Source organism: Notolepis coatsorum (genome assembly GCF_963971535.1).
Source record: "Notolepis coatsorum genome assembly, chromosome: 2".
Taxonomy (NCBI): domain Eukaryota; kingdom Metazoa; phylum Chordata; class Actinopteri; order Aulopiformes; family Paralepididae; genus Notolepis; species Notolepis coatsorum.
This window is the reverse complement of record NC_140166.1, coordinates 72,055,160-72,076,360: the sequence shown is the minus strand read 5'-3', so window position 1 is coordinate 72,076,360 and position 21,201 is coordinate 72,055,160. Positions and strand designations below refer to the sequence as shown.

Genomic DNA, 21,201 nt, shown 5'->3' with positions numbered 1-21,201 from the left:
GCGGTAGTCCACACCCTCTGCAGACTGACAGTAGGGCAGCATGTGGTAGTCTACACCCTCCCCAGACTGACAGTAGGGCAGCATGTGGTAGTCTACACCCTCCGCAGACTGACAGTAGGGCAGCATGTGGTAGTCTACACCCTCCGCAGACTGACAGTAGGGCAGCATGTGGTAGTCTACAGTACACCCTCCCCAGACTGACAGTAGGGCAGCATGTGGTAGTCTACACACTCCCCAGACTGACAGTAGGGCAGCATGCGGTAGTCTACACCCTCCCCAGACTGACAGTAGGGCAGCATGTGGTAGTCTACACCCTCCCCAGACTGACAGTAGGGCAGCATGTGGTAGTCTACACCCTCTGCAGACTGACAGTAGGGCAGCATGCGGTAGTCTACACACCCTCCGCAGACTGACAGTTGGGCAGCGCAACGTCCAGGGCGGAATTGGCAGAAAACAATATTTGTAATGGGGGCGACCATGGCTCAGGAGGTAGAATGGCCGTCTGGTAATTGGAAGGTTCCCGGTTTGAGTCCCGCTTTTCCTGGCAGTGTATCAAAGTGTTCTTGAAGGCGGTCCGGTGGCGTAGCGGAGATTGTGCTCGTCACCAATGCAAGAGGCTGCGGTCTCGACTCCCGGAGAGTCAGCATTGCCTTGGCTTGGGCTGATCGCTATACTAACTTGTTTGGCTGAGTTAGGGGGAGGGAAGCCGTGGGTGGGTCCTGGGCGTTGTGGACAGCGACCTCTACAGTTCGGTCGGGGCGCCTGCACAGCGAGGGTAGGATCTGGAGAAAGGTAGTGTGACCTTCCACACGTTACACTCTCCCGGTGAGAATCTGCACGGCCAGGCTGGCTGCCGGCTGGCTGCACATGTGTCGGAGGAAAGCATGTGACAGTCTCCGGCCTCCCGGACCAACAGTAGGGGGGGGGTGCAACAACCAGGAAGGGGGTTGGGAATTGGCATAACGACTAACAGTGGGATGGGAGAAAATTCTGAAAAAAGGAGGGGGAAAAAGATAATAATAAAAAAAAATAAAAAAATAACCCCTAACTGCTCCCGATGAGCAGGTTGGCACCTTGCATGGTTGCCTCTGCCATTTTGTCAAATTGTAAAGCGCTTTGGATAAAAGCGCTATGGATAATAAAAGCGATATATAAATCCAGTCCATTGTTACAACCAAGCCTGGATGTTTTGCCCTAAGGCCTCCACAGTCAAGCTGAGATGGCTCGTTTGCCCCTATAGGTCTTGGTTGCAACGAGGTGGACACATGGAGTCGGACAACGTTTTTAGCAAAAAATAACAATATTTATTAACCATCCTATCTAAATAACAAAAAGTGGGGAACTGGTTACACCAGCCTCCTAGGTTCAGGCTACAAATTAACATGGACAAAAAGCAAAAGGGTGAGAGAGAGACATGACGATGCTCCCGGTCTGCATATATATATATAGAGTGGAGCCTCTCCTCACCACACGTGTGTTCAATTACAAAAAAACAACTGTGTAAATTACAACTCACCAATTAGTGACACCACACTCACACCACAATGTGAATGTAACACAGAAGACAGTACTGTATAGCCTCCACCATGTGAAAGTACACATAACATCCATTTACCATTTAATCAACAGGCCACTATGGCTGGTAAATCTCAAAAACACCACAAGACCATGTTGTATGGCTACAGGCATGCACCTCCCATATGTAAGAAGGGGGAAAAGGATAGAAAACGTTGCTTTACCTTGCATGATTCCCATTGATAAAAGCCCAATCAGGGATCCAAATGTGAACAAATGGGTAACCCGACCACCAAATCGGATCAACGGCCTCAAGATATACGAAGGACAGACAGACACACGCACACTATAGCACTGACATCTGCTTAGTTGCTCAGTTGCTGAGAACATTTAGAAAATAGCAGCAATTTGCCAAACCGGAAGAGCACACCTAAATGGAATTGTTTACCCTGCTATGACATGTCAAAATGTCTGCTGTGAAAAGGGCCTATCCTAACATTCCTCATTAAAAACAAAGGGGCACCACTAGCTGTGTGCTAGCTAGTTAGCTTGTGGCTGGTTTTGGTACCCCTTGGTTTCAATAAGGAACAGTAGTAGTTTATTAAGGCACTATATTTAAGGCGCTATATACATTTATGAAATAATAATTATTATTATTATTAGTAGTAACTTCTATTTCTAAGGTAAAATTGAATGAACAATGTAATGTACTTCTAGTCACTTTCTGTCTCGTAGTATAGTATAGTATGTATATAGTATAGTATAGCATATCATAGTATAGTATAGTGTAGTATAGGTTATAGTATAGGGTAGTATAGTATAGTATTGCAATGGAGACTGTTCTGGTTGATCTTTTAATATTATTATTATAATTCTTTATTCAATTTGTTGTATTTTTTTTGCTATAAAATGTTTGTTTACATTGGTTTGTAAACACTGGAGTAAAACGGATCTACTTTCCAATTTGCAGGATTAAGAAACAAATAGCTTTCCATCTATAGATCAAATTCTTCAAGAATGTGTGTGAATGTACCTTTTAATGGATTGGGCCTTTAAATGAAAACAAATTGATCACTGATGGCAATTGTATGATTCAATCTCGCTTTCTCTTTCCCAGAGTTCTCTCTGTTTTCCTTCAACAACGGCATGGTGGTGTCCTCCTGCCGAGAGCTGGACAATAACCGCAGTGCCCTTTCTGCCGCCTCGGCCTTCGCCATCGCCACGGCTGGTGCCAACGAGGGCACGCCCACCAAGGAGAAGTACAGACGCCTGTCCCTGGCCAGCACCGGTCAGTCGCTGGGGGTGGTTGGCCGCATGAAGACTATGACTTTGGCCACTTACCTGCAGATATTTTAATGTTTAATATTGTAATGCCATTATGTTGTTTTGTGCCTTACACCATCCACTTATACATCACACACATGCTCCCAGTGTATAACTTACCAAGATGCAAGGCTTTTGAATCAGGCTAGTTACATACATCTGGTGTTGGACACATCATCGGTCATAGTACCCACGGCTTTACTTTTACATGCACCAGGAGGCTGTAGGCCTTTGCACAGTAATTTCCCAGCAAAACCCCCACTTCCCACTTCAATGGGCAAGCAAGTTGCATCATGCCACCCCTTTCTGCGACACCAGTTCTGCATATTTCCCCCTTTCACTGGCCTCCTCCATCTGCTCCCCGCAGGGCACTGTGAGCTCCACCATGACCACCTGTTTAGATGTTTCACAATGTCTGGTCTCAGGGTGGTCTCCACTGTGTTTTGGGGGAATCTGAGTTGGGTTCCCAGGTCCATCCTCATCTGCCAGTCATGTGCTGCTCCAAGGAGGCCTGTCTGGGCTTTTGTTCTCCTGCTCTCCCCATCAACATGGACCCCCTGCAATTTGCATACCGCCCCAACAGGTCCACGGAGGACGCCATATCCCATGTGCTGCACACAGCAGCATCACACCTGGACAAGAGGCAGGGGAACTATGTGAGAATGCTATTCATCGACTACAGCTCGGCATTCAATACCATAGTCCCCTCCATACTCATAGCCAAGCTCAGGGACCTGGGCTTGGGCTATGACCTCTGCCAGTGGGTCTTGGACTTCCTGACTGGCAGACCCCAGGTGGTGAGAGCAGGCAACTGCACCTCCTCATCCATCACCCTCAACATAGGGGCCCCCCAGGGCTGTGTTCTGAGTCCCCTCCTCTACTCCCTGTACACACACGACTGTGTGGCTCAGCGGAGTAGCAATACAATCGTCAAATTTGCTGACGACACAGTGGTGGTGGGCCTGATCTCTGCCAACGACGAGAGGGCCTACCTGGAAGAGGTCAAGGTCCTGGCGGGATGGTGCCAGGAAAACAGCCTCTCCCTGAACGTCAGCAAAACAAAGGAGATGATTGTGGACTTCAGGAGGTCGGGGGTCAAGGACTACAGCCCCCTCAGCATCGACGGGGCACCGGTTGAGAGAGTCAACAGCTTCAAGTACCTCGGAGCCTACATATCCGAGGACTTGACATGGACCACACACATTAACAGTGTGGTGAAGAAGGCACGACAACGCCTCTACTTCCTCAGGCGCCTAAGGAAGTTCCAAGTCAGCCAGAAGATCCTTAAGAACTTCTACTCATGTACAATAGAGAGCATCTTGACCGGCAACATCACCTCCTGGTTTGGGAATAGCACTGCAAAAGACCAAAGCAGACTACAAAGAGTGACACGTTCAGCCGAACGCACAATTGGAGGGGGGCTCCCCACCCTCCAGAACATTTACTACAAGCGTTGCAAGGGCAAGGCTAAGAGAATCATTAAAGACTCCAGTCACCCGAACAACTGCCTCTTCGAACTGCTGCGGTCAGGCAAGCGATACAGGAGTCTCAAGGCGAGCACAGAAAGACTCAGAAGTAGCTTCTATCCCCAGGCCATCAGGCTGCTAAACGAACAATGAATGAACACTACACAACAACAACCACCAAACGCACATAGCACACACATCCACACGCACACACCCACTTTAAACAAACACACTGTAGCACCCACTCCACACACTTTATAGCACACACCCACTTTAAACAAACACACTGTAGCACCCACTCCCCACACTTTATATTTATGGATGAAGGATTGCACTACAACTCGTACACCTTACTGTAAATTGTACCTAAAATTGTACCTCATCCCATTTCTGCTTTGCACTAGATAGTACTGTACATTAGTACACTGCATAGTATTGTGTATTGTATAGTATATGGTAACTCAGAACATTGTACATATGTCTATACCGAACACTGTGACCTCATTTTCTTCTTCTAAATTCATGCTATATTATGTTATTATGTTATTTGATACTATCTTGTCTAGCACAGTCTCTGGAGCGTAACAGTAAGAAGCATTTTGTATGAAAGTATTCTGTACTTCTGTATGACAACTATTAAAGAACTTGAACTCACAAATGTGATTTCTAGGGATGTCCCGATCCGATCACGTGATTTTCCGAAGATCGGGATCGAAAAAAAAATACAAACAAACATGACCATGTTCACGTCTTAAACTCATACTGAGGCCTTAGTTTTGGTTTAAAATTGCATATCATCATTCATTTATTTATTGTCACACAGAGCAGAAGAATTTTACCAAAACAAACCAATAGTATCCAGCTGCAGAACGGCAGAGCAGCCACACTCTCAGACCCAAACGCATTTCCTTATACTGTACATCAAATGATTTGTCAAGGATTGCAATGTCTTGCTTGAATGAAGTTAACTTTTCACCTGGATAACGTCAACATTCAGGGTGAATGTAATGTGAGAAATTGGGATTAAAAAAAAATATATATATATTAAAAAAAAATATATATATATATTTTTTTTTTATCGGATCGGGAAAAATCAGTATCGGTAGATACTCAAAATCACATGATCGGGATCGGATCGGGAGCAAATTTTTTTTATCGGGACATCCCTAGTGATTTTACATCTAGGTGGTTGGAGGCGCTTACTCTGGTTGACGGTGCTGCAGAAGGACTCGGCGATTACCTTCAGCACTTGGTCGCTGCACCGGCGATAATGACCCTCCCCCAGTGCTTTAGAAAAGATGCTGAGGATGTGCTCCAGTGTTCCTCCTCTTTGGCACAATGGACATGTTGGTGCTTTGACCTTGACCCAACAGAAGAGGTCAGATGGGCTGGGCAGAATTTGACGCGGTTCCCATCTTGTCCGAGCCCCTTCTTGCCTCAATTTCCACCATATGGCTCGCACACACAGCTCCTCGACCCCAGCTCTCACTTCCTTCTGGACCAGGCCCCGCCTCTCTTTGCCCTTTGCTTTGTTGTAGTGGATTGTTGCAGCGTTGCCTAGTCCTGCTCGGCCAACTGCCACGGCTCCCACTAGCGTTCTGTTGCGCAGCCGAGGTTCTGCCTGGTCCACTGCCTCCTGTGTCGTCCACTTCCTTCCAGTCCTCACCTCACCTCAATGCCCGCCTGATACACTTTTGGGTCACTGGACTCCCTGTATTGCAGCACCTCCTTTGCTTAGGTAACCTTTGGAGGTGACAGCTTATCCTCCTATCAAACCCCTTAACTGTGGACAACGGGAGTTCATACACCAGAAATGGCCACATAGATCCTGGGTAGGATGCCATACTGGTATGCCCAGGCTTTGAATTTGCCCGGTAGTCCTGGTTTCTCAACAACTGTCAACCATTCCTCCAGTTCTTGGTTTGTCGCTCTGATAGAGGCATTACTTTAGAATGCAGTTATGCTTTTTTTTCTGATTTACATACAGTAGGCTACATACAACAATAGGCCCTTTTCATACCTGACACAGTTAACATGGTTGTATTGTATAGTATTGGCTCCACTCCATTTAGGTGTAACAGTGCCAGGGGGCTTTGGTATATTATGCTTTCTGGCTCACCTGTATGACTCAATAGGTCCTCAACAATACATCCGCCAAACGTAAACATAAAGTTCATTGATATAGCGCCACCAAATGGCACCAAATTGGACACTGCACTCAGCAATACACCCACCGAGTGTGATGTCGGCGTGAAGTCGAAGATCGGTTCTCGAGACATGCGAAGGACAGACACACACTATGGCGCCACCATCTGGACAGACACACACTATAGCGCCACGATCTGGACAGACACACACTATAGCGCCACCATCTGGACAGACATGTACTATAGTGCCACCATCTGGACAGACACACACTATAGCGCCACCATCTGGACAGACACACACTATAGCGCCACCATCTGGACAGACACGCACTATAGTGCCACCATCTGGACAGACACGCACTATAGCACCACCATCTGGACAGACATGTACTATAGCGCCACCATCTGGACAGACATGTACTATAGCACCACCATCTGGACAGACACGCACTATAGCGCCACCATCTGGACAGACACGTACTATAGTGCCACCATCTGGACAGACATGCACTATAGTGCCACCATCTGGACAGACATGTACTATAGTGCCACCATCTGGACAGACATGTACTATAGCGCCACCATCTGGACAGACATGTACTATAGCACCACCATCTGGACAGACACACACTATAGTGCCACCATCTGGACAGACATGTACTATAGTGCCACCATCTGGACAGACACGCACTATAGCGCCACCATCTGGACAGACATGTACTATAGCGCCACCATAAATGTCAGCAATGCCACTGTTGAGACCATTTAATGCACTAGCATGTATTTAGCTTTTGCTAGTTTCCAACTGTCAAACTGATGCGAGTGCAGCTGGGACAGTATTTCCCTTTGCGTTGTGTCTGAACATAAGGTCACTATGATGGTGAAAAGTGTCTTTCTGTGGGTCCCAGGCTTCCCCACCGACCAGAGGTACGGGGACAAGGAGTTTGTCATCAGGCGCGCCGCTACCAACAGAGTGCTCAATGTACTACGCCACTGGGTCTCCAAGCACTCCCAGGTAGGCTACTAAAACACTGTTACTGTTCTCTTTTATTTTTAAATAAATGTATTTTATTTGGGAATATCATCAATTATATTTCACATCATTTCAAGTTCAAGTTCAAGTTCCTTTTATTGCCACACGGCCAGGCCGGTGGAATTCAAGCACGGTGCAAGTGGTAGCTGCGACAATACACCACATAAAACATAAAAAGACACATGGAACAGTACAGTACAGAAAACACCACCAAGAACAAATACATGACAGAAACAGTACAGTACGAAAAACTATAGATGACAGTTCAATGTAACCTAGACCAGAAGAAACATAACAGCAGGGGGTAAATTTAGGAGGAGTTGGAGTTAAGCAATTGTATGGCCTTGGGAAAGAAACTGTTGTTGAACCTAACCGTGCGACTGCCCAGTGACCTGAACCTCCTACCAGAGGGGAGGTGTTGGAAGAGGTGATGAGCTGGGTGCAGGGGGTCACTGATGATTTTGTGTGTGCGTGTGATGTTTGTGTATGGAGTCCAGGGTGGGGAGTTTGCAGTTGATGATTTTGGATGCCCTTATAATGATCCTGTCTAGTCTGTGTAGTGTGTGTTTGGGTGTGTTGCCGTACCATACAGTGATGGAGAGTGAAATAATGTTTTGTATTATGGCTGTCAGTTCCCATTTTAAAATTTGTTTACCCCCCCCCCCCCCCCATTACACAAAAACAAGCAGACAGAGAGACAAAGCAAACAACAACAAAAATTAAACAAAATAAAAACACAATAACAATTTAAAAGATATACCATTTCCACTTTCAAACCTGTACCACAAGTAGGATTTATTCACTGTTACTGTTCTCTAAACAGACACTCCCAACACTGTTACTGTTCTCTAAACAGACACTCCCAGGTAGGCCACTAAAACACTGTTACGTTCCCGAGATATGTGAAGGACAGACACGCACTATAACGCCACCTTCTGGCCAAATGGCACCAAATACCAGACCCCCCTACTGTAGGTCCACAGCAATACACCCACAGAGCATGGAGCCGATTGGATGAACGGTTCTGGAGATACACAAAGGACACACACACACACACACACACACACACACACACACACACACACACACACACACACACACACACACACACACACACACACACACACACACACACACACACACACACACACACACACACACACACACACACACACACACACACACACACACACACACACACACACACACACACACACACACACACACACAGTAGTGCCACCATCTGGCCAAAATGGTCAGACAACACAGAACGCCTTCCCCTGGGTCCCCACTGAGCGTGAAGCATAAGACATAAGACACACACTATAGTGCTGATTTCAATGGTGAAATCTGTTTGACGATTAGTTGCTCAGTTGCTGAGAAAATGGTGAAAATAGCGTCGATTTCCCAAACTGAAAGTGTTAAATGTGCTAACCTAGACAATATTAACACCTTTCCATTAGCCATTAGCTACAGTGATGTTATTTTGACTGAAAAACAAGCTGTCTTACCCTGGCATCCTTACAAAACAAAGCAAAAAGGGCTTTTCACTGTGACTCCATTAGCTTTACATTAGTTGTCTGGCTAACTAAGAAGGAGCTGTGTATCCCGTATGAAGCACAACATGGATTGTGCTGAGAAAGGGCTCTACCGATTGACAACATCATAGATGAGTAGGGAAATAGTCCAAAATTCTGAACTTACCTTTTAACACACATACACATGTACGTACGCAGCAATACGCATGCATACTTACACAGTGACCACTACTGAGCGTTGTGTCTGGTGTTGGTCGTCACCAGGACTTTGAGATGAATATGGAGCTGAAGATGAGGGTGATCAGCTTCCTGGAGGAGGTGATGCATGACCCAGAGCTTCTGACCCAGGAGAGGAAGGCGGCTGCCAACATCATCAGGTACATTACATCACCAGCTGCGTGATCACAGCGTAACGTCTCCTAAGTATACTTTTCAGGAATTAAGAAAGACCAACCAGTATTTAAAATCTGCACTAAGATGTCCCATCACTTGAGATTACCACAATCACTTACTGTCCATACAACTAATCCTCGCAAGTCGTATGCAGTATTTTCTAGACTTTATTTGTGCGTGTGTTCAATTTACTTTGTTAGCGGTTGCGGTTTTTCTGAGGTATTATGCGGTATGTGCGCAAAAGTTACCATGGCTCAACCCTGCTATATTCTGCTCCCCTCGCGTAATTCGCTCACGGCTCGGGCTGTGGTTGAGGTTGAGACATGACCCTGCTAACGGTTTTATGCGCCTGAGTCTCCCGAACACGTAGAGACATGCCCCGAGTCGATCAGAGATTCCTACGTTGAGCCATGGTAACTTTTGCGCACCTACCGCATAATACCTCCGAAAAAAACGCAACAGGGAGGCATTGACCGGTAGGGGGTAGGTGCGCAAAGGTTACTATACCTCAGTCTCCTACGTGTTCAGGAGACTCAGGCGCACAAAAACGTTAGCGTGGTCATGTCTCTAGTCCCCAGACAACCCGACCTACGAGTGAATCTATGAAGGGGAGCAAAATATCGCAGGAGACTTATTTAGCAAAAACTCCATTTCTTTTACAAAAGCACTCCATACCTTCCGGAGGTGATACAAAACCAAAAAAAGTCTATCATATCAAAACATAATCTAGGGATGTATACTGTAGGTATAATAAAATCACATCTAGAATTTGCCCACCCAGATGGTACCAAAGGGGACAGACATAACTAGAGGGGTCCAGGAGCAGTTTTTTTTAAGACAATTAAAAAACAACAGCTCTGGAATAGTCATTCCTATGGCCTTTGGATGAAGGATATCTGATCAAACTGGTGCCCTTGTACATTCAATTAAAACTATGCTTGCATGGGCACATATTCCAATTGAAATGAGTGAAATTATGAAATTAATTTACACATGAACCTGGGCGCTCTCTGGTGGTCTTTAATGGACTGGGCCCCCGGGACATTTGCCCGGTATGCCTGGTCAGTAATCCAGGCTTGGTCCGGTTGACAAGACATCAAAGCACACACACAGGGCTTTTTCACATCTCCATTTAGTTGTGAAGAATGCTTGTATAACTGACCAATCAAATGTCCTGCTTTTGATAGACAAAATGTCAGCACTCATGTGTTGTGTCTGTGAGAGTTAGAATTCAAGATGTGAAGAAGGTGTCTCAGGCAGACCACCTCTCGTTGCTGTTTAAGTCTAAATGAATCATAAGGGCCCACACAGCTGTGTTTCTCTGTGAAGGACCCTGACTCAGGAAGACCCCGGAGACAGCCACATCAGCCTGGAGAATATCAATCAGATGGTAAGGAAACACCCGTCACTACTTTACTACTAATACTACAATACGGATACTTTATTCTAGTCTAGTGCACAATCAGAGATTTGTACCCAGAAACACTAACATTTGACAAATACAATATCAAAGACATACCAACAGGTTACAAACCCCCAAAGTACAATAGTCACAAATGGTATAATGGACCTCTCATACAGTCTACAGGGACAGTACCGCAACAGGTACTGGTCCAATCATCCTCAGAGTGTTTTTAGCATAATCTATGAATCCAGTAGTTCTCAAACTTTTTCAAGTCAAGGATCCCCAAATTGGGAAAGTAAAGGGGAGAATACAAGTCTCCAAAAACACGCTGTAGTATTACACATAAACTGAGCTGTATCACAAAACGGGGAAAGCAAAGGGGAGAAACACTGTCTCCAAAACAGATAACAAAATAAACACGTCGGGCATGTACATCAGCACACAGTAACGTTATACAAAACGATAAGCAACGACACAGTAATCAATAAATGAACGAATTAACTTATCCTCCGTGGCAAGGAGCGATAAGGCTTTAGCAAGAATGCAAGGTACTACTTACAGCAAGGTTCAGTGATCGACTGATAATCTAAACAGTAACCAGGAAGAGCATTCAAATCCAACCTAGCTAGACACACCAGGTACCAATGAATGCAATCAGGGCAGATAGACAGGTTAATTACCATCAGGTAACACTAGGGGTTTGCTCCCTGAGGAGAGAAAAACCCAAAACATTACAATTGGCAAATACAAAATACTGAGTGAACACCAGTATGGGTTTAATGGAAATAGAACTACTACATATGCAGTGATGGAGATGGTAGAAGAAATAACAAAGGCAGTTGAAAATGACGAGTGTTCTATTGGTATTTATATTGACCTGCAGAAGGCTTTTGTACAATAGATCACAGCATATTAGTGAGAAAACTGGAGAAGTATGGGATACGAGGTATACAGTATACTCTTGGCTGAAGAGCTACTTGGAAAACAGACAGCAATGTGTGCAAATGAATGACACTGTGTCAGGATTTAGGAAGGTCACCTGTGGAGTACCCCAGGGATCTGTGATAGGTCCAAAACGTTTTATACTTTATATTAATGATATGTGCAATGTTGCTGAACTGTTCAAGTTTGTTATTTTTGCAGACGATACAAATTTATATTGCTCAGGAAGTAATTTAAAGGAACTTCTGTTTGATCTTGAAAGAGAGCTTGAAATTCTCAAAACTTGGTTTGATGTTAATAAATTGTCTCTCAATATTAAGAAAACAAAATGTATGGTTTTGGTAATTGAAAAGAAACAGAGATCTTTCTGAGATAAAATTTCTAGGGGTAATTATTGAAATTAACATGGAAACATGTTAACTATATTCAAGGGGAAATATCCAAGTCAGTAGCAATCTTGTATAAATGTAAGGATATATTAAACTATAAAACTATAAAGCTTTGCACATCACTTATACTTCCTTACATATCTTACTGTGTGAAAGTGTGGGGGTCGACATTTAAAAATACTGTAAATCCGATAGTCTTACTGCAAAAGCGGACCATTCGGAGCCTTCATAAGGCTGGTTACTATGACCACACAAATCCACTGTTTCCAAATCCACATTTAATGATTTGGTTTATTATAAAATTGTGCAAATAATGTACAGAGCTAAAGCAAAGTTACTCCCGGACGGTGTGCAAAGGTTTTTTTTCAATACATGAAAGATTTGAGAGACATTTGTAAATGTACTGTTCAAAAAGCTAAGAATGGGATTAAAAGGAGGTGTATTTCTATTGTTGTGGTTAACTTGTGGAACAATGCTGATATACAGTTAAGAATCAGTCATTCGCTTTTGGTTTTTAAGAAAATGGTTTGTATAGCTATTTTTGAAGATTTCAAATGTGAATACTTTTTTTGTTATTTTCTTTTAGAATACTGTTTTGGAGTTTTAATTTTGTTAAGAATATAGGACAGCCTATGCTTCAGTCTGTACCTTTTCAGTCACTGCCTGAATCAAAGATTGCTAAATGATTGTGTGTATATTGTATTGTGTGATGACTGAATAAACTACTACTACTACTACAAATCCTGCAGATTTTCACTACAAAATCAACTAATAGTTGTTTTGTGACATACCCTAGTCTAGTCGACTGAGAATGTCTTTAGCGAAGGACAGCTGTTGTGAAGGATCAGATTAAACCGAATATATATATTTATTTATGGATATATATTTAATAGTATTTGTATATCGTTTGATATCCCTTGTATATTCCTTGTACATATACACTGAATATCCCTTTGGTCTACTAACAGCCCATAATAGTTTCATTCTCTCATTGGACAAGAACTTGGCGCCAGCAGCCAAGCCCCTTGGTTCAAGTTCAATCGTGCCGACGAACATGTCGTTACTAGCCCCGGTTCCGCGTATGAATACGTCTGCCGAAATACGAATGGTACTATTTGTTCACAGCGCATATATATATGGCGCAAGTAAAGTAGAACTTCCCTTAGCCCTTAGTTCTTTACCCTCCAACCTAGTGGCAAGACGTTAAGCCTCACCCACGATACACGTGTGGTGCAGTATGGTCAACTTGGCCTCAGAATGGCATTGAGACATCGTGTGGATTAATAGTTGAATTGTCATAGTTTGGCACTATACCGTCGAGTGGGACGTATTTCTATTAAGTTAATAATAGTCTATTATGTATGGTGCATCGTTCGGTTAGAGTTATAAAGTGAGCAGTACCCCCATCGTTTTCCTCGCGTTATCTAGAGTCTTAACCAGGCTGGGCAGACCACGTGTGGTGCTTTCATCCGAGGAGTTCTGGGCAAGGACGAGTGGACCGGCACATTGGATTACCTTACCCGGACGACGGCGAGCCCTACACGGCTTGGATTATCTACTTGCTTTGGGTGCTTTGATTATGCCATGGATAACAGCCAACACTGGTAAGTGTTGGAACTACCCCCGAGAGGAGTCCAGGTGAGATGGCGCTCTAACCCGAGTGAGGTCGCCTCACGTCTCTTCGTTGTGGACCGGCAGCTACCGTCTACAAGAGGGCCCAACTGTATTCATCTGTGGACCAAGGTTCTGTGGGCACCGTGTTCAGCACTCTGAATTCTCCCAAGAAATCGTTGGCCAGATGGGATATCGCCAGCGGCTCTCCTAACCCCCCCCCCCTACTGACTTACAACCAGCGGGACCCCCTTTAGTATATCCAGCTATAATCATTAAGTACCATCGCTATAGTTCCCTAAAGAACCAGGTTGTATACTTGCTTCCTGCGTAACCAGAGATTGGACATTCAATGTTGATTTGCCTACGAATACTCATTTGCCTTACAAGTGCATTCAAATCATAAATGTCATTACGTGAACGTTGTATATACCCTTTGCTATATATTAAAGATTCGACGGATACATTTGTGTGGACTTGGTTTCATCAGGTGGGAAAGTGTTCATCATATCTATATCATGTACTGTGTGGCCAGTAGTTAAAGTACATAAAGCGGTAGTGGTTTAATGATACCATACTTATCAATACAGTCAGGGAATTGTACCCCTCAGTTACAATTGGTCCTTCGAGCCGGAGGGTAACTAGTGTAATATTAATATAGTGTTATTAATATTGAAATGGCCTATGATGAACACTCCACGAAACGGTCCTCCTAACGTAGAACGCCCGCGGCGCAGACGACAGCCACCTCCGTACTTAGAGGATTACGCTGTCAGTCAACTACCTAGCCTTCTACAAACGGTAAACGCGGTAAAAGTAGAAAGTAAAATTATGTCTGACCTTAACGACCAGGTTACCCCGACCACAGAGGCCCTAGTGGGTTCTAATGTAACTGACCAAGCTCACGGTGGGGACCAGGAGGGAACAGACATGCCTTTCCCCCCCGCCAATACCGAAGAAGTAGTCCCCGACCAGCCCCGGGAGGAAGACAACCCTACAGAGAGAGAACTCTGCACGGAAGAAGAGGAGGAGAGCGCCGAGGAAATAGAGCTCCAGGACTCCCCAACGAGTACCGCCAGGAGCGGCTCACCTCTACAACCGTCTTCCCCCAGCGAAGCGGAGAGGATGCTATCACAGGCGTTCCTCGTCAGCCTGACAGCCTCTACCGAATGCGATCGACTCCAGGGTGAACGCGATCGACTTCAGGGTGAACGCGATCGACTCCAGACACAGCAACGGAGCGAAGAAGAGCGCATACGCCTGGAGATGAGACGCCTTCAGACGGAAGAGAATATGGCAAGAGACCGAGCAGACACCCAGCGTGCCGCTGCCGGTGCCCAAAGAGAAGCAGAGCGCGACCTCGCTCTCATCCAGCGCGAAACCGAGCGCGACAGACTACAAGCCGAGCGCGACAAGCTACAAGCGCAACTAATGGAGCAGCTGATCCTCAAGGCAACACCCTCTCCCTCCGCCAGGGGTTCAAGGAACTCGTCGAGACAACAGTCAAGGGCAGTGTCTCCTAACCGAGCAAGCAACCCTGAACTTGACCAACAGACCAAGCCTATACCCCCCGCAGACCCCCTTCCCCGACCGGTCCAAGCGAGACCCAGCTACAAGGAAGGAGCAGCATACACTGCGGAGAAGCTAAATAAACGACTACAGGATCTAGAGGACCTGATAGAAGAAGAAGAGGGAGAGGAGGAGAACCAAGCCCGACGACAGCACGGTACTCCACCGGACCAGGAGGTCCAGTACAGCCCAGGCTATACCCCCGCGGCGCTGCGCTACAGACCCCCGACTCTATTCACGGGTGAGCACGACGCACGACCAGCCCCGAGGAATAGCACCTGGACCAGCGGACCACCATGGTACCCTGCCGGTACCAGCCCACAGAGAGGCGCAAGAGGAGACTCGCCTAGGAGGCCTCTCCCCCAACGCTCGCCGATGTATCAGCCATCCACGGCGTCATACATTGCCACACCGACCATCCCAGACTTCACCCATGAGAATCGGGCACAGTACACGGAGCTCCGAATGTGCTTAGAGACAATGATGGTGGATGTCGTTGATGAACGTCACAAGTATGCAATATTACTGAAGCACCTGAAAGTACCCCGAGCGCACAATATAGCGCTAGCCTATGCCACCTCTACGACCCCATACACCGCGGCTCTAGCAGCGCTGGACCAGAGATATGGACGTATATGGGATTACGTAATCCAAGAGATAAGGCATATTGACCGCCTACCCCCAGCAACAGACAATCGCTCATTAGACGACCTGTCTATAAAAGTGCAGTCCCTGGTAGGGATGCTGGGAGCGCAACGAGAAAAGGGTATGCACGAGCTATACGCCAACTCTAACGTCGAGAGGATTTTAGAGAAGCTGCCACCCGCCAGACAAGAGCGCTTTAGGCGGCAGAGAGACCACCGTGATCCTAACGGTCCCGAACCATCCCTCCTCGATCTAGCCGACTTCCTGGCGAGAGAAGTCAGCAGCTTACGACTGGATACGTTCGTGCGGAGCACACCAAGCTCCAGAGAGGGACCCAGGAGAATAAACGATGGAAGAAGATCGGTGACTGTCATGCACCAATCAGAATCAGTACCGAGCAGTAAGAACCACAGTACCCCCTCGAGAAAAGAGAAGTGGAAGATGGTGTGCCCGTACTGCGAGAAGGAACACCGGCTGTCACAATGTGACCTGTTCACAAAGATGAATGCAGAAGAAGTGAGTCAATGGATAAAGTCCAACAGGCGCAGTCACATGGCAGCCGAGTGCCGCCTAAAGAAGAGGTGCAGTCGGTGTGACGGAGCCCACCTAGATGTCCTACACGACAGTAACAGAAGAAAGCCTGCACCTGCACCATCGAGCAGCACCAAGGCAAGTGTCATGTACATTGACCCCGCCAGCAGCAGCGGCGCCCAAGTGCTCTTAAAGGTAGTCCGTGTAACATTGAGCTACCAAGATAAAGTCATGGACAGAGAAGACCCTTCTGCTCGCGTCCGCTGCGGCCCAGCTGGGACTGCGGGGGAGCGAGAACCAAATGACGATTCGGACAATAAGAAGAGATTTAAAGACGATAAAAGGCGAGAATGTCTCCTTCACTATCGCAGCAAGCGGGCAGCCAGAGCGACGGTATAGGATTACAAATGCTTTCACCAGCCAAGAAATAGGACTATCACAGTACACCTACCCCATCGCCAAGCTGATGGATAAATATGTGCACCTGCGTCAACTACCTATCCCGCTCATAGACGGCGCCACCCCGACCCTGCTGATAGGCTCCGACCATGCAGACCTCATAGTCCCGATAGACCGGGTCCATACAGGACCCAGAGGCTGTCCTGCAGCAGTCGAGCCCCGCCTAGGATGGACACTACAAGGCCCCCTCGCTAAATCTCTCAACCGAACAGCAGCCACTAGCTGCCTCCACTCCAGAGTGACAGAAGAAGACACCACTCTCCTGCAGCATGTCGAGAGGCTATGGACACTAGAGACAATGCCCTTTAAGAACGAAAAGAAAGACATTCGTTCTAAAGAAGACATTTACGCCATAAACCTCCTCGAGCAAGGGACAAAGAGAGTCACAGTCGGCGGAGTGATGAGATACGCAACTCCACTCCTGAGGCGAGAGGGAATGCCCACCTTTCACGCCACGAAAGAAGCTACGGAGCGGTATCTATTGAACACCGAGCGGCGCCTAGCCAAACACCCCGCTCAAGAGAGTGTGTACCGCGCTGAGATTGAGAAGCTAATCACAGCGAGACACGTAATGAAGATTGACATTAAAAAGGCCGATCAGACCGAATCATGGTACGTGCCGCACCACAAGGTCCACCACAACGGCAAGGATCGCATTGTGTTTAACTGCAGCTACCAGATCGGATCCCAGAATCTGAATAAAGAGCTCTTGCCCGGCCCCACACTCGGCCCCTCTCTACTAGGCGTGCTACTACGCTTCCGCCAGGACAAGGTGGCTATCAGCGGGGATATCAAAGGGATGTTCCTGCAGGTGAGACTAGTGGAGGAGGATAAGCCCCTGCTGCGGTTCCTATGGAGAGAGAGGACCGGAGATGAGCACCCAGCCATCTACCAGTGGGAAGTCCTCCCCTTCGGAACCACATGCAGCCCGTGCTGTGCTACATTTGCACTGCAGAAACACGTCGCAGAGGACCCAGCAGCAGATGAAGAGGTCCGACACAGTGTGAAGAACAGTTTCTACGTGGACAACTGTTTACAAAGCGTTTCGACCCAAGAAGAAGCCGAGGCTCTCCTACTCAAGCTACGCGCCTCCCTGATCAAAGGCGGCTTTGATCTCAGGCAGTGGGCCAGCAGCGACCCGCACGTATTGCGCAGCCTCTCCCCCGCGGACAAGGCTGCCAGCAGCGAGACCTGGATGGCGACAATCCCAGGAGAAGCCCAAGAAATGACACTAGGACTAGTCTGGCGCTTCAAAACAGACTCGCTCCACTATAGACACAAACCCCTGACCACGGAGCAGGGAAGGTCGACGGCGATACCGACCACCAGACGGAGTGTGTACAGAACACTCGCCAGACAATATGACCCGTTGGGATGTATTCTACCTTACACCACCAGGGCAAAGATGATTGTACGAGCACTATGGGACAAGGACCAGGGCTGGGACGACCCAATACCCGCACCCCTTGCCTCCACATGGAGAGAGTGGGAGACGGAGCTCCGCTCACTCCCAGGCGTCAATATACGCCGCAGCTACTTCCCACCCACAGTGAGGCCAGAGACATGCAAGATGGATCTACACGTCTTCAGTGACGCCTCCGAAGTAGCCTATGGATCGGTGGCCTACTTGCGTGCCCAAGAGAAGGGAGGAGAGATACACACTGCTTTCATCCTGGCTCGCTCAAGAATAGCCCCACGAAAGCAACAATCTATCCCGCGTCTAGAGCTCTGCGCAGCCCTAGCAGGAGCGCATATAGCCACGTTAATCCAACGTGAACTCACCATTCCAGTGCACAGAACAATCTTGTGGTCAGATTCCACGACAGTACTCACATGGATCAAGTCTGATTCATGCAGATACAGAGTCTTCGTGGGAGTCAGAGTCACCGAGATTCAAGAGTTAACAGAAGCAGCGAGCTGGCGGTATGTGGACACCAAACACAACCCAGCTGACGTCATCACCCGGGGAATGTCCCTAGATGACCTCACCCGTCACAACATCTACAGTGACGGACCAGAGTTCCTCAAGCTCCCGGAAGGAGAGTGGCCTACGCCCACCCCACGGGAGGCGAGTAAAGAGGAGGCTGAGAACAAGAAACCTATGTTCTGTGGACTGAGCACAGTCACCTCCACAGACCCCAACATAGATGACTGCCTCACCCTACAGAGTGCGCAACTAAAGACATTTCTGAGGCACCACCCAGAGATTCAGCCCACTGCCGACATTTCAGCAGCTGACTACGAAGAAGCAGAACTTCTTCTACTACAACGAGCCCAGAGAGACTCGTTCCCCGACGAGCTAGACTGTCTACAGGGAGGAAAGCCCGTCCCATCAGACAGCAGATTGCTCCACCTGGCACCCGAGAGCGACGCCCATAATCTCATCAGAGTGGGTGGTCGTCTGCGGAGAGCCCCCGATCTACCGGATGACGTTAAGTACCCGATAGTCTTGAACAGCCGACACAAGGTCACAGAGCTGATCATAAAGAAATACGACGAGGATGTACACCACGCAGGAGCAGAGAGAGTCTTCGCGGAGATCAGACGTCGCTATTGGATACTTCAAGGGAGAGAAGCAGTGCGACGCTTCCAGCGAACCTGTCTAGACTGCCGAAAGTGGCGCGCGCAGCCCAGCATACCCCGGATGGCTGACCTACCTCCCTGTCGCCTCCGACTCGGCGACAAGCCATTCCACTCCACAGGCATGGACTGTTTTGGCCCGTTGTATATAAAGAAAGGAAGAGGAACCGAGAAGCGGTGGGGTATTGTATTCAAATGCATGACCACCAGAGAGATACATATCGAACTCCTTCCAACCATGAGCACAGACTCATTCCTTATGGCCTTCCGAAGATTCACATCACGGAAAGGAAAACCGTCTACATTGTTGTCTGATCACGGGACAAACTTCAAAGGCGGAGAAAGAGAGCTGAGAGAGAGCTTCCAAGCTATGGGCCCAGAACTTAAGACCCACCTCGCTCCATCCCAGATTGACTTCCAGTTTAATCCCCCGAACGCACCCCACTTCGGTGGAACCTGGGAACGAGAAGTACGTTCTATAAAGACAGCCCTGTACGCCGTGCTTGGGGCCCAGACTGTAGCGGAAGAAGTCCTAATGACAGTCCTCACGGAGATCGAGGGAGTATTGAACTCCAAGCCCCTCGGCTACGTCTCCAGTGATATAGCAGATGTCGACCCAGTCACCCCCAACACACTCTTGATGGGGCGGCTGGACCCCGCGCTACCCCAGACAATGTACAGGCCTGAAGAAGCGAACGGCCGAAGAATGTGGAGGTACAGTCAAGTACTAGCTGACAAGTTTTGGAACAGCTTTCTACTCCACTACCTACCGTCTCTACAGACCCGCCAGAAGTGGGTAAAAGAGAGAGACAATTTGACAGAAGGAACAGTCGTCATGATTATCGACCAGTCACTACCCAGAGCTATGTGGCCGGCTGGCCGCGTAAGCAAAGTGATCACCGGTGCCGATGGCAAGGTCCGAGCAGCTGAGGTGCTCGTCCAAGGGCGAACTTACACACGACCCGTGGCGAGGCTAATAGAACTGCCCAGACTCCCAGACACTATCGATGACGACCATGACCCCATGACTTTGTGAGTTGACTGACCCTTACAGCGGACCTTGAGTGGTAGACAGTGCGGTCAATCTGTCTCTGCTTAGCTAATTAGGTGGGACTAATTAGGGGGCGGCTGTTGTGAAGGATCAGATTAAACCGAATATATATATTTATTTATGGATATATATTTAATAGTATTTGTATATCGTTTGATATCCCTTGTATATTCCTTGTACATATACACTGAATATCCCTTTGGTCTACTAACAGCCCATAATAGTTTCATTCTCTCATTGGACAAGAACTTGGCGCCAGCAGCCAAGCCCCTTGGTTCAAGTTCAATCGTGCCGACGAACATGTCGTTACTAGCCCCGGTTCCGCGTAGGAATACGTCTGCCGAAATACGAATGGTACTATTTGTTCACAGCGCATATATATATGGCGCAAGTAAAGTAGAACTTCCCTTAGCCCTTAGTTCTTTACCCTCCAACCTAGTGGCAAGACGTTAAGCCTCACCCACGATACACGTGTGGTGCAGTATGGTCAACTTGGCCTCAGAATGGCATTGAGACATCGTGTGGATTAATAGTTGAATTGTCATAGTTTGGCACTATACCGTCGAGTGGGACGTATTTCTATTAAGTTAATAATAGTCTATTA

At 47.4% G+C, this 21,201-nt stretch overlaps 1 pseudogene across 1 annotated transcript in view; it reads left to right on the top strand.

Annotated features, from left to right (window-relative positions):
- The window catches only part of LOC311223431 (ras-specific guanine nucleotide-releasing factor 1-like), a 147,272-nt pseudogene that overhangs the window by 117,663 nt on the left and 8,408 nt on the right, over positions 1-21,201 (top strand). Inside the window, exons 17-20 of the transcript in view lie at positions 2,633-2,803; positions 7,360-7,466; positions 9,287-9,399; positions 10,745-10,805. The product of the transcript in view is annotated as a ras-specific guanine nucleotide-releasing factor 1-like (transcript). The remainder of the gene's footprint in view (positions 1-2,632; positions 2,804-7,359; positions 7,467-9,286; positions 9,400-10,744; positions 10,806-21,201) is intronic.